General features: G+C 43.2%; 1 protein-coding gene across 5 annotated transcripts in view; it reads left to right on the forward strand.

Annotated features, from left to right (window-relative positions):
• Window positions 1–12236: 12236 nt before the first annotated feature.
• Window positions 12237–12345, forward strand: part of CDC7 (cell division cycle 7) — a 20291-nt gene continuing 20182 nt past the window's right edge. For 3 of the 5 annotated variants that reach the window (XM_014938894.1, XM_014938899.1, XM_014938897.1), the window contains exon 1: window positions 12248–12292. The gene's annotated coding sequence lies outside the window, so the exon portion shown is untranslated. Of the gene's footprint in view, window positions 12293–12345 lie in introns of all 5 variants that reach the window. The other 2 variants (XM_014938896.1, XM_014938898.1) reach the window with 1 other exon arrangement.

Raw genomic sequence — 12345 nt, forward strand, 5'->3', positions numbered from 1 at the left:
CAGTTCAAAAACACTGGCTGGAAATAGGACTTCAAGGCAGCAGAGGGGAGCATAAGCTGAGTTCAGGAGCATTCTGTGATTCTGCATCCATTGAATCATTAGTACTTCTGAAACTCGAGAAAACTGGGTATTGTATAAAATAGCTGGAGGGAACAGCTTCAGAACATTAAAATACAGTCCATAGGCAATTTTCTAAAAGAAACCCCCGCCTTTCCGTAGTTCTGTCCTCCTTTTTAATATTTCAAGCTAGATGCCTTAAGTGATATATGTATTACTTTCCTTTCAGTAAAATATTTCTCTCTTTGACTGCTTTGGTCCAGGGGCCCCAGTGCTGCTGTCTGCTGGGGGCTCCCAACCCCTTCCCTCGTCCCCCCGGGAGCCTGGCTCACCTCCACCAGGGATGCTGCGGCACAGCTCTGTGTGCATTGCTTTCTTCTTCTGTGTGGGGGCATGGAACAGTTTTCTTGTGAACTGCAGATCTTGCTTCCTGTGTTGGTGGCTCTTCAGAGCTGCCAGTGTGGTAGGCACATGGAAAACACCAGACGGTACCACCACTGCTCTTCGTTAACTGGTGAACCGAGGGGTTAATTCTCCCTGTTACACCAATGTAAACAAGGAGTAAATACAGTCTGGTCTATATTGGTAAACTAAGGTAAAATATACATAGGAGTAGCTAAAGCCTGGAGTTTTGGGGTAGGAAGCTGGCAGTGTTTGGAGATCTACAATTTTTTAAATGTTTTATTTTAGAGGCAAAGTTTCCTGCGGGTCATGGGTGGGGGCATAGACTGAAACCACACTGGTCACTTCACTGCGGGAGGGGTGGTCAGAAAGGCTTGCTGGCTTTGTTTGGCTGTTTGTAAAATCCACTGTAGAGGTTTTCTGCCAAACAACAAGAATAAAAGAGCTGGAGTTTAAAACCAAGTGTCTATAGTTTCTTCCGGTTTGAGAGTAGTAAAGCCTTGTGTGCACATACACATGCATAAATTGTAATAGCTGTTAAGTGGGCACAGTTTTACTTGTATGCAAAATGAGGTGTTAGATTAAAAAACCCCAACCTGTTCTCACAGCAGTGACAACTTCGAAGATATAAATGCTACAGGTATAAAAAAAATATGATAAGTAAACTGTTTCAAGCAAAGTCAGTTTTCCTGCTTATTGATTCTGGGAGCTCATTTTCTTCATCACTCCTTTTTACACCACTGGTGCCAAAATATGCAAGATGTGAATACTAACACTATAAAAAAACTGTAAAATTTTAAAGTGAGCATCAATGCATAGAATGTACACAGAAGTCATAGTTTCAAAGTGCACATGGAATAGTATACTGTCCAAGTGATAGTGTACAGTACCATCCTTTCTTAAAAGGATATTTTAATTTGAAGAATTTAATCTTGCTAAAGCAGAATGCAGATGTGAAACAGGTAAGTATTTGCTCATAGAAGATACACAAGAGAAGAAATTCAGCAGTATCCAAAGGACCATAATAGTAGCAAACAATGGAACAGTGAAGTTAGAATTGCCTAGAAACAGCATAAGAGAGGAAAATTTAGCCCTGTGCAATGATTTAAATAAAAGCCTGCATGTATGTTGTTAGATAATATTGAAAGTGACATTGTGTTAAGAGGATTCAGCCAATGAAGTTGTACTGATGTAAGCTGGGGCAGAGTTTGGCCCTGCCTATCACATACATTATACATGCACTGCTCATGCTCTTCTTTTGTTTTGCTCTGTTCTGACCTAATGATTGTCTCTGTGGTCCACGATGCTGACTTCATCCTTGACCCTGGCTTTCTTCCTCTCCCTGTACCTCCTGTGGCTGCATGCTACCCTTCTCATCGCTTTAGCCATCTATTTTTCTACCATAATTTCATCTTCACTGAAATACCTTGTTAGAAAGGATCTGATTATTTAAAGCTATCATTGAAGCTATTTGCTTTCCTAATTTGAAATGCTTATATTTTGACCTTAATGATTCTCAATATAAGCACCCAGCAGAAACATTAAAATGAATCCACTTAGGGCAAATTTTAATATAAAGCTATGACTATTTTCATCTTCAGCTATCCCAACCAGCTCTTCATTGATTTCAGGATCTGTTCAAAATGTCTTTCGTTGTTTTCCTCTGTGGATTTTCTCCAGTCTACCTTTTCATCTAAAGGCTTGACTTTCCATTCCACCTCTCCCTAGGAAGTAACTTTCATCAGAGCTGTGTGGGTACCAAATGCTATCAAATAAGACTGTGTTACACACAGCTTTGTTTGCATTATAAATATGCAAATGCAGATAAAGGCAGTGGAGAATAAGGTCCCATTGGTCAATGCTATGCAGGAGTGCCCTGGGATAAACAGGCCATCTACGGCACAGAATACCCCTAACTGTGTCCAAAGTGTGTATTTTGGATAAAAACGAGAAAATTGGGTTTTCAGAGTTGAGAGGGAATGGTTAGGACACAAAGCCTGGGGCTACAAGAATATTGAATATAGTGGGGATTGTGATGGAGCAGCCTCTCAGCCTTTCTTCTGGCATGAAAGGCATTGTTTGTAGGGGAGGGGGGCATTACAGTTGCCTTCTTTCTTTTCCCTTACTCAAATCTCCAAAGGAAGACACCCTGCTAAGTTGTATGCTTCCACAACAGCTTAAAGATCCTTGTAACTAGGAAAACATGAAGACTTCTCAGCTTTCCCCAGCAACTCCAAATTAAAGCCAGAACATTCCTCTGAGTTTTTTTTCCCCACTGATTAGCACCATTCCTCACTCTGTCCTTTGTTACAGTTTTGCCAACATTGTTTATAAAAATTGCTCCTAAGCTGCTTCTGCTATCTGAAAGAAACCTCACCTCCATGCAGTCCTACTGCTTTCCCATTTGTTTTCAAACTTCTTATGATAATACCCATTTGAGTGACTCCTTTTATTTTGCTACAAATTCCAGTTAACAGAATGACAAGAGAGAAAATAAAAGATTGCTGTGACAGTGAGCAACATCTGAAGAGTGCCGTGGGCTTGCCAAATGCAAGTTTGCTACCACTTTTGTACCAAAACCAGTAGCACCTCATGTTTGTGGCAATCGTGCTAGCCAGCGGGGAGCTGACACCTCCTATGGACAAAGTGTGAACAGTCACCATTGCCTCCCTCATTCCCCTTTCAGGGATGCTCCTAACAAGTCCATTTCCAGGCAGCAAAAAGAACTGGAGTACCTCCCTGTGTTACTTGTGAATTAAATTAATTTTCAGGTGTCTTCTTAATATTAGATATTTTAGAAATGCCTGTTGGACAACAATATTTCAGTTTACACAGATAAGTGTTTGGGGCTTGCTACTTTCTTGGACAGTGACCTTATTTTTCATCCATTTAACTCATCATTTCCATATTTTTGTAGCTATAATAGGAAGCAGTTGCATAATCAGCTCGCACATTTCTCTAGCTGTGCCATATGGTCCTGTGGTTTGCATTCCGCTGAGTGAAGAGCAAAAATAAAAATCAGAATCAGATCAAAATTCTGCCCTGGAAGGCTCAAGCACAGCCAAACTCTCTGCTTGGAGCATGCCCACACCAAACTACAACATTAAAATATTTCCTCACAGAGGATATGAAAGACATCCACAAACTCTAAAAATGGTGGTGTGCGGGAGGACTTTTGGAAAAACTAATGTACCACATGCCATTCTGCAGAAACATACTACAGCAGAAAGCAGGTAATTGGATAGAGGCAAGGCAATGTGACATAATAAAGTTTTCTAGATGAGTTTCTATGCTTAGAGGAACATTAGAGGATTATAGCATTTGAGGTTTCAAAAAAAATTCATTTTTCATTTTAAATGACTGTCCTTCCTATTCTAGATACAGTGACACATGCTACTCGGTACTGCTCCTTGTCTCTCTGGAGAGGGCTTGCCTCATGCACCCAAACATGTAACTCACTGACAAGGAGAACACAACTCCCACTTACTTGCCAGAGGTCAGAGTAGAAACACAGCACGCTTTTCCACACCAGGAGGAGTGAACAGCCCTCCCACACCATCACATCACTGTCCTCCCAAGAAGGGAGCCCAAGAAGGGCCTTCTGCCATATCCCAACATTGAGCTACATCTCTCACAAGATACAGTAAACATCAACATTTTCCTCTACCAGCTCACAAAAGTTACCACCTGTTCATGTAATTAGGAAAGTCAGCTCATTGTGTTTTTTCCTATCATAACAATGAAGCTAGTTTTCATTTCATTACCTGTAGCTGAGAATAAAGGAAGAAGAAAAAGAAGTCAGACAATTTTCTTTAGAAATAAATGAATCAGTCAAGTCACAGCAAACAACTCACAAGAGAATTCATCCTTGGAATTTAATACAGAACAAGCTTTGCAGTCCACCAGTACACACTCTAAATAATGCCTTTTCAAGGCATGTTATCCTCTCCTCTTAGTGAAAAAAAAAAAAGGGGAAAAAAAAAAAAGGGGAAAAAAAAAAAAGGGGAAAAAAAAAAAAGGGGAAAAAAAAAAAAGGGGAAAAAAAAAAAAGGGGAAAAAAAAAAAAGGGGAAAAAAAAAAAAGGGGAAAAAAAAAAAAGGGGAAAAAAAAAAAAGGGGAAAAAAAAAAAAGGGGAAAAAAAAAAAAGGGGAAAAAAAAAAAAGGGGAAAAAAAAAAAAGGGGAAAAAAAAAAAAGGGGAAAAAAAAAAAAGGGGAAAAAAAAAAAAGGGGAAAAAAAAAAAAGGGGAAAAAAAAAAAAGGGGAAAAAAAAAAAAGGGGAAAAAAAAAAAAGGGGAAAAAAAAAAAAGGGGAAAAAAAAAAAAGGGGAAAAAAAAAAAAGGAGAAAAGAAATAAAAGGTTATGTATCCAAGTTCAATAACTATTATTCCTACAGTAGCTGGTAGGCACTGCAGTAGTAGTAGAGACAGCCGACAGAGATATAACTACTTACAGCATGAGCAGATTGCAAGAAATTAATTGCTTTTCTCAGATTTAGTATTGTTGCCCCAAGGAAAACTGAAGTGGCAACAGAAGCAAGCTACAAGTATATCACAACCCAGACTGAGTAATTGTTCTGATTTACTGCTGGGCTGGGAGAGCCTAAAAATCGGGTTACTTAGTTGCCTAGACTAGGACATTGCAGTTCCTGATTTAAATTTCTGTATTTGCTGCCTTTGGCTAAAGAACCCAGGAGTTTGAGCCAGGAGCACTTGCAATTACACACAAAAAGAGCTGCCAGGCTTAGAACACACAGGTCAAGACTTACCTATCTAGCAGGTGTTCATGGAGAACATCTCTGTAATGGAAGAGAGAAGTAACAGAGAGCCCAGATGATGAGTGCTGGATTTCTTCCTCAATAAAAATCCATCTATATTAATGTTCTCATCAGGACACAAAGGCTGGCAGCTCTCTTAGTGCTGGGAGGGATCCCAAGGTGAGCAGGACCTCACCAGGCAGGGCTTATCCCACCACCCCAGCCAGGGAGCTGGGCAGGGTAGAGGGGAGCCAGGGGCAACCCCTGGCACCTCCTTGAGCACAGGGAAAGCCACAGGCTGGGCCAGGACATCAGCCCATGGGTTGAGCCCATGACCAGGCAGGGCTGTAGGCGAGATGAAGACCAGCACCACTAGAACATCACCACAGCACAGAGGGATGGCCCCAGTCTGGGCTGAAATAGGGCCCTGGGCAGGGTGGGGAGAGGTCCCAGGTGGGGCCAATCAGGGCTGATCAGGACCATGAGTGCCCCCAGGGCCCTGGCAAGTCTGAATGTACCTAACTGCTTCCAAAAAAAAAGGTGGGGGGAAAACAGCCTCCAGCTGTTACTGAGGGCTGCTCCCTGCTGCTCTTCTGAACACCCGTGGGCCTGGCCTGTCTGTTGAGCACACGCTGCTGTCAGCAGCACACAGCCCAGCTCAGGGCCTTCAAGAGAGTTACACGCACATGTGTTTGAAGTTATGTACACACTTAAGAGTCCACTGTAGCGGCTCGCAGCTCCTCATTTCATGTGCAAAAAATTGGTTCAAGAACAGACATGTATAAAATTACAGGCTAATTTCTTAGCCTTGATTATTTTGAGATGTTGAGAACTTCCACAAGGCGTGCTCCATGGTCGTGCTTCCAGAGAAACACTAAAATCAGTCCACATCCAATTGGCAATGTCAAATACAAGCCAGCAACTTTTCCCACAGAAAACTCTTCCACAGAACATCCTAAGCAAGCCCAGGCAGCCTAGATGTACTCAACTACTTCTTATTTACAGTAGTTTTGCCATGGGGAATTTCAGAGGTACTGAGGGCGAGATTAAAACTCTGCTTGGATTACAGCATACAGTAGTAAAACCCTGGGGGCTGATCTCTAGTACTCAGCGGGTATTTCACATCCAGCCTTTTCCCCTTCCATTTTCTTTTTTTTTTAACATTTATTAACATTCTAATATTTTCAAGTTATCTGTAGGCACTCAGGTGCAATTGTGCAGTAGCACTGGACCTCTAATGCCTGTTGCTCTATATGTCTCATACTTCAACTCCACGGGGAGAATTCAGAGCCAGTATTTTAAAAAGTGCCTATTTTAACTGCAATGTATGGACCTAACTCAGGCAAAGCAATTTACGGAAACTTCTTTTAGCCACTTTAGTCTCTATGGCTTGTTCTGATTTTGCTGAAGAAAATACCTGGGTCCCTAAAGCCCCCCAGCTGCACACATGAAGAAGCTGATGTTTTGGCTAGGCAGAGCTTCAGGGCATCCCTGCTCCACCTAAACCCACCGGCAGGCTGCAGCCCCGGCTGTTTCAGGCTGTGGTTGCACTGCCATGTGCACAGTCAACCCCAGGTCTGCAGACCAGCTCCTCTGCCCAGAGGAGGCACAGCATTTTCCTTGTGTGCATCTCCCTGGCATTCCTTATAGCCTTCCTTGGGCATCTTTTCATTATTCAAAATTATTTCGGTGTGTATGATCAAAAAAGGGTATTAAATTGCTCTGTTCGTCTCACAGGCAGTTCTTGGAACTTAGCAATGGGGACAGGTTTAGCCCATTTTCCAGAAAGTGCCTCTACCAAGGAGAAATGCATAAAGAAAAGAGTATTTCATCTGGATAACCCAGTGTTTCCATTACAATCACATAACGTCTAATTATGTACTCCATAAATCTTCATATTTTGTTATGAAGCTTATAATAACAAAGTCTGATAAATAGATTCTCTCCCCTGGCCACTACCAATTGGGTAGAAAAAATACTTATTTATGAAGCTTTATTAATAAAATGTGAATAATTCAAACAGCTTCTTCAGTGAAGAAACAGCAGTAGAGTATATGCTTATTTGCATATAAATGAAATGATGCTTTAGTGTCAGAGTGAAGAATTAAATAATATGAATTTTTACAGTGCAGTCCTGACAGCCTCATAAATATTATGGTCATAAGTTGCAGTTTCCTAAAAATCTCATTTTGTCTTTTATTACAAAAATATGACCAAAGGGCCAAGTCCTGCTCATTTTACATGTGTGAGTATTCCCAAAGACAACACAATTATTCAGTAAGTGAGGTTACCAGATGCAGCCTTATGTCAGGTAGTGGAGCAAAAGCACAGCGTTATCTACATATCTATTAGGAGAACAGAATCTCTTATTTAACCACGAGAAAAACCTTGTATGGTGGTAAAATAGAGAGAACAACAAAGGCAAATGTAACTCTACATTCAAAGAGACGCTGCAGGTAAGGACAATATCCGGCACGGGCACAGGGAAAGCACTCAGCTAATACCCGTAAGGTGCCAGTTGTCCCCTTCATTACATGGGTCCCAGCTTGGCCAGGCCCAGTATTCCCGTTGGGCTCTAAGCAATCCAAAAATATAAGAACCTTTGAATGACTTTAAACACATTGTTGCTGCTGAGGAAAGGTTGCTTTGGGGTTGTTTATTTTAATTTTGTCCAAAGGCTGAAGAAGTCTCTGAAGCACAGCCTCAGGCAGGCTGTCCTGCTTTGTGTCCATTTGCTGAGCCACGTCTGAGAAGATGAGCCCTTCTCCGCTGCAGCAGGAGAGCATGGAAGGTGTGGATTTGGGTAGAGAGCACTGAGCTGGGTGAAGTGCATTCTCCTAAGGGGCAAGTAGCAGCACGAGCAGGCACACTACTTAAGAAGCTCCTCTGTGATGCTGAGCAGTCTCAGCTGCTGCAGTTCTCAGCTGGGAGAAGAAGTGGGTGCCATCATCTCCCCATTCCCTGTCAGTGAGGTTTTTCTCACACACAGTTCTGTGCAAATGGGACGGGACAGTCAAACAGGGAAAAGGCATACATAGAAAGGAAAGCTAAACCTTGGGTGGCAGGAGGAAAAGAATTCTTTATAGAGGTTTTGGATAGTTTGTAAAGCATAGAAATTTATTTATGAAGTCTAGAAAAGAGGGACTATGGGAGGATACAGTCTGATCTCCTGTAAATTACAGGCAACTGTATTTAACCCTGAACCGATCCTGCTGTACTCAAACACAACGTAGCCTGTGTTTGGCTGGCCTGCATTTTCCAGGGAGGCATCGAGTCTCAATCTGAAGGCATCAAGAGCCGAGGAATCAACCACTGCCCTTCACTGTTTGTTCCCAGGATTATTTACTGTCAGTGGTTCTACACTATTTTAATTCACTTGATTACAGCTACTGTGCATTATTCCTTATTTCACTCTTTGGTAGGTTCAAGTGGCCTTTATAGTCAATATTTTTTCCTGTGCATAAATGTATACACTCTTATCAACTCGCCTTTCAATCTTTTTGGTCCAGGGGATAGGTCAAGATTTTTAGTTCTTCAATTACATGGCATTTTCTCTGACTTCAGATCATTCTGTAGCTCCTCTCTATACTCACTTCATTTTTTCAGTATCCATCTTGCGATGTGAGCATCAGAAGTGGGCATGCCATGCCTTAATCACCGTCGGCAATTTGCATATATGGATAAAAAATTGTCACCATTAACATCCACACTCTGCCTGTAAGTCAAGGTTTGTGTGAACCCTTTTTGCTACAGCAATCTCATCAGCAGACTTATCAGTCCCTTCTCCACTGTACAGGACAGCCTACGTTCCTTATTCTTAGGTGTAAGTCTTCTATTGATTTTATTAAAATATACTTTGTTTGAATGAGACCCAGTTTAGAAAAGGTCAAAAATTCTTCTGCATCTTTGCCCGAGGTCATTTTTATACCTATTTTTATCTCGCTTTAAATAGGCTGCAGAGGCTGCTTTATTCTGGTATATTTTCTGACACCACAATAATTCTTGACCTTTCAGATATAACCGATCAGAAAATACTGGCAGAGACGGTCACTGCCACATCCGAGTGCATTATTCTAGGGCTGCGTAGCATCGGGAAGTGCTCATTTGCATGTGAGAGCAAAGCTGGCAATCTCAGCTTTTCTGTAAAATGGTTAAGGTATGGAAATGGAAAATGAAAAACTGAAAAAAGGACTTTAGTCCCATGGTTTTCAAATCAATCTCTTCATGTTAGTGCAAGACTTGTGAGTCCTGAATGATTGAATTTGACAGTATTCCTGAAGGGCACAATAGCATGAAGAGATTTGTCTCAACCTGGTGCTAAAGAGAGAAAATTTTGCCATAGAATCATATTGCCTAGCAAAAAGAGGAATTAGAAGTTGGAAAGCATGTGGCATTTAGGCTAATGAATACTGAATAATACATTTATTAATAGTCTATACTGTAATACATCATAATAGTCTATACTATCATTAAAATTTTGTGTATATGTGTAAAGGTATATATATATTTACCACCACCAGGGCAATAACCACCTTTATTTGCTCATTTCTAAGTAGCTTCTGATTTCTGATTCTTAGTTTCTTATTTATGAGCTGATGTTCTTGGCAGCAGGGGCATTTAAGGATCTCCTACCTCTGTCTATGCTGGATACACTCATCGGTTATCTTCCTGGATCTTGCTTATCTTTTTCCCAAGGCTGGAGGACAGTACAAACACAAGGAGACTTCTACTAGTGTAAGCGACCTAAGAAGAGGTGAATAGACGTGCTCTTGTGTCAGCATGGATTCTTTTAGTTCTGTCAGCAGATACAAAAAATTTGATTCAGCTTCAGGTTCTGGCAGCAGGGGATGCAATCGCAGAACTATGTCTGGAACTTTTCTTGGCCAGCTCCCCGAGGTGGGCTTTGGCAATTGCTCATCAGACGTAAGGAACGTTGTGTACGGGCCTGGCTTGTCATGTGGCTTCTCATCCTTCAGATCCAACCTAGAGATAAAGCCACCAGAGAAGACAGTGCAGTGGTTTGGTTTGCAGGGCGTTAGGCATGCTGCTTGGTTTGTCATATTCAGTTGATGGGATTTCTTCTCTTTCCTACTGAGATGTTCCTGCCTTGGTGGAACTGGAAGCTGAGTGCTGAATGAGCAGGGGGAACCTTCTCTGCCCCAACAGCAAAGGGATTTCTGCTTACCCAAGCCAAAAGAAGGAGTCTCATGCTGTAGCGAAGGCACAGAAGCTGTGCAGAAGCAAGGCAGAAGCTGTGCCTTTACCTGTTCCACATTCATTCGGAATAAAGCAAAAATAAGCTAGGGGTACTTAAGCAAGTACTGAGGAAACATAGTGGAAATGGTACATGTAATCCATCACTGTCCTGTGAAGACATGGGAGGCCATGGAGGTCGGCTGAAACCCTGACCTGGCCAGGAGGCAGCAGAGCCAAATATGCAACCTGTAAACAAATGCCAGCTATTTTGCAAGTATTGATTTGAAAAAGTAATTCATGGTTCATTACAGTATTAAAAAATGACTACAGGTAAGATTGTCCCAAGACGTTGATTTAGAATGACGGTGCCTGTCATTAGCACGAGGACAGGCCTGCGCTCGTGAATGTTTATGCTGCCCTTCCAACTTCTGTGAGGTCACAGAGATAAAAGAAAGAACAGAATTTGGCCTGCATTATTTCGTCATTATCCCTTATTTAATTCATGTTTGCTATAATTGGCATTTAAATACTGTGACCCTTTAACTGAAATATTGAGAATTAGGGTACTTAGCAAAATCTCAAGCTGCTGCACGGGCTTATTTGAGCTCTTCACAGAAAGTGCAAACTGGAACAACTGTTTGAAAAACCACTACACACCTCAAAGCAACTCCCCCAAAAACCACCAAAGCAGCTCAACAACTCATTTCTGCACCCTCCTTCTACACTGTGTAATAGGAGACAAGACAAGTCAGCAAAAGCGGTGGAACCTGTTTCTGTCTTTAATGTTTTTGTTAACTGAAGTGCAGCTTATTACAAGGTAACAGCCAAGTGACAGTGTTGCCTTGGGAATTCTGGCAACCCCAGGCCTGGTGGTTATTACCAAGGGGCGCAGTTAGATAGCTCTACATGAAGTCTGCAATTAATAACAGTATTATAGTTCATATTTCAGTGACCAAGAGATTTATGCATTATCAAATACAGGAGAGCTAGTCTTTAGCAAGGGCAGGTTTTTTTAATCTTAAAATAAAGAGAAATAATGACCAAAATGGACAAAAGACAAAAAGCGAGAAATTTTATTTACAAATGTGCAACTGCCTCGGCTTCAGTAAAATCCCACCACTTTAAATAACAGAAAAACATAATTCCAGTAACTGGTCTCTTTTCCCAGTCCTGCTCATTGTTGGTCAGTGGCCACAGCGTGTTTATTTCTGGTTTAGTGTCCCGCGCAGTGCCTTCTGTTACACAGTGAGGCACCAAGGGACAGCGGCAAAGCCGGGTCATGTTCTCTCTTACTCCTGCTGCAAACGGAGAGCCGTTCCGTGGCCTCTCGACTACTTCACTGAATTTACAGCAGAACTTAGGAGAACAAGAGCTCATCCAGGGACTGAGCATTTTGCGAAAATCACGGGTAGAAAAAACTTTTACGGGCTGAATACGGTTGCAGGAGCAGGAGCCCTACGGCAGCTCCCGGCCCCGGAGCGGCAGCACACACCAGCGGGCTGACAGGCCGCGCAGCCCTCTCACACTGAGGCACCGCCGTCCCGCCGCCCACACCAGGAACGTGCTCCGCGCCTGCACAACGCCGGTCCCGCATTCCCCGCCGCTCGACGGTCGTTACGGGTCCCTGCCGGCCGGTGGCGGCCACCAGGAGCGGGAACGGGTCCGGGGCCCAGCCCGCCGCGCGCCGCCACCCGCCGCATAACTCCCCGCGCGCGCTCTGGGCGGGCCTCTCCCCGCCGGCTGGCCAATAGTAGCGCGCCTTCCTCCCACCGGCCGTGGCATTGGCCGGGGCGACGGCTTCCGCCGAGGGCCGGGATTGGTGGCGGAGGGGCGGGCGGCCAAAGGCGGCAGCAGGCAAAACCCCGGCGCCCGGCGGCAGCGCGCGTGAGTCCCCGCGCGAGTCCCCCGGCCCTCCGCGCGCCCCCTCCCCCCCTCCC

Source organism: Calidris pugnax, unplaced genomic scaffold, assembly GCF_001431845.1.
Source record: "Calidris pugnax isolate Ruff unplaced genomic scaffold, ASM143184v1 scaffold18, whole genome shotgun sequence".
NCBI lineage: Eukaryota > Metazoa > Chordata > Aves > Charadriiformes > Scolopacidae > Calidris > Calidris pugnax.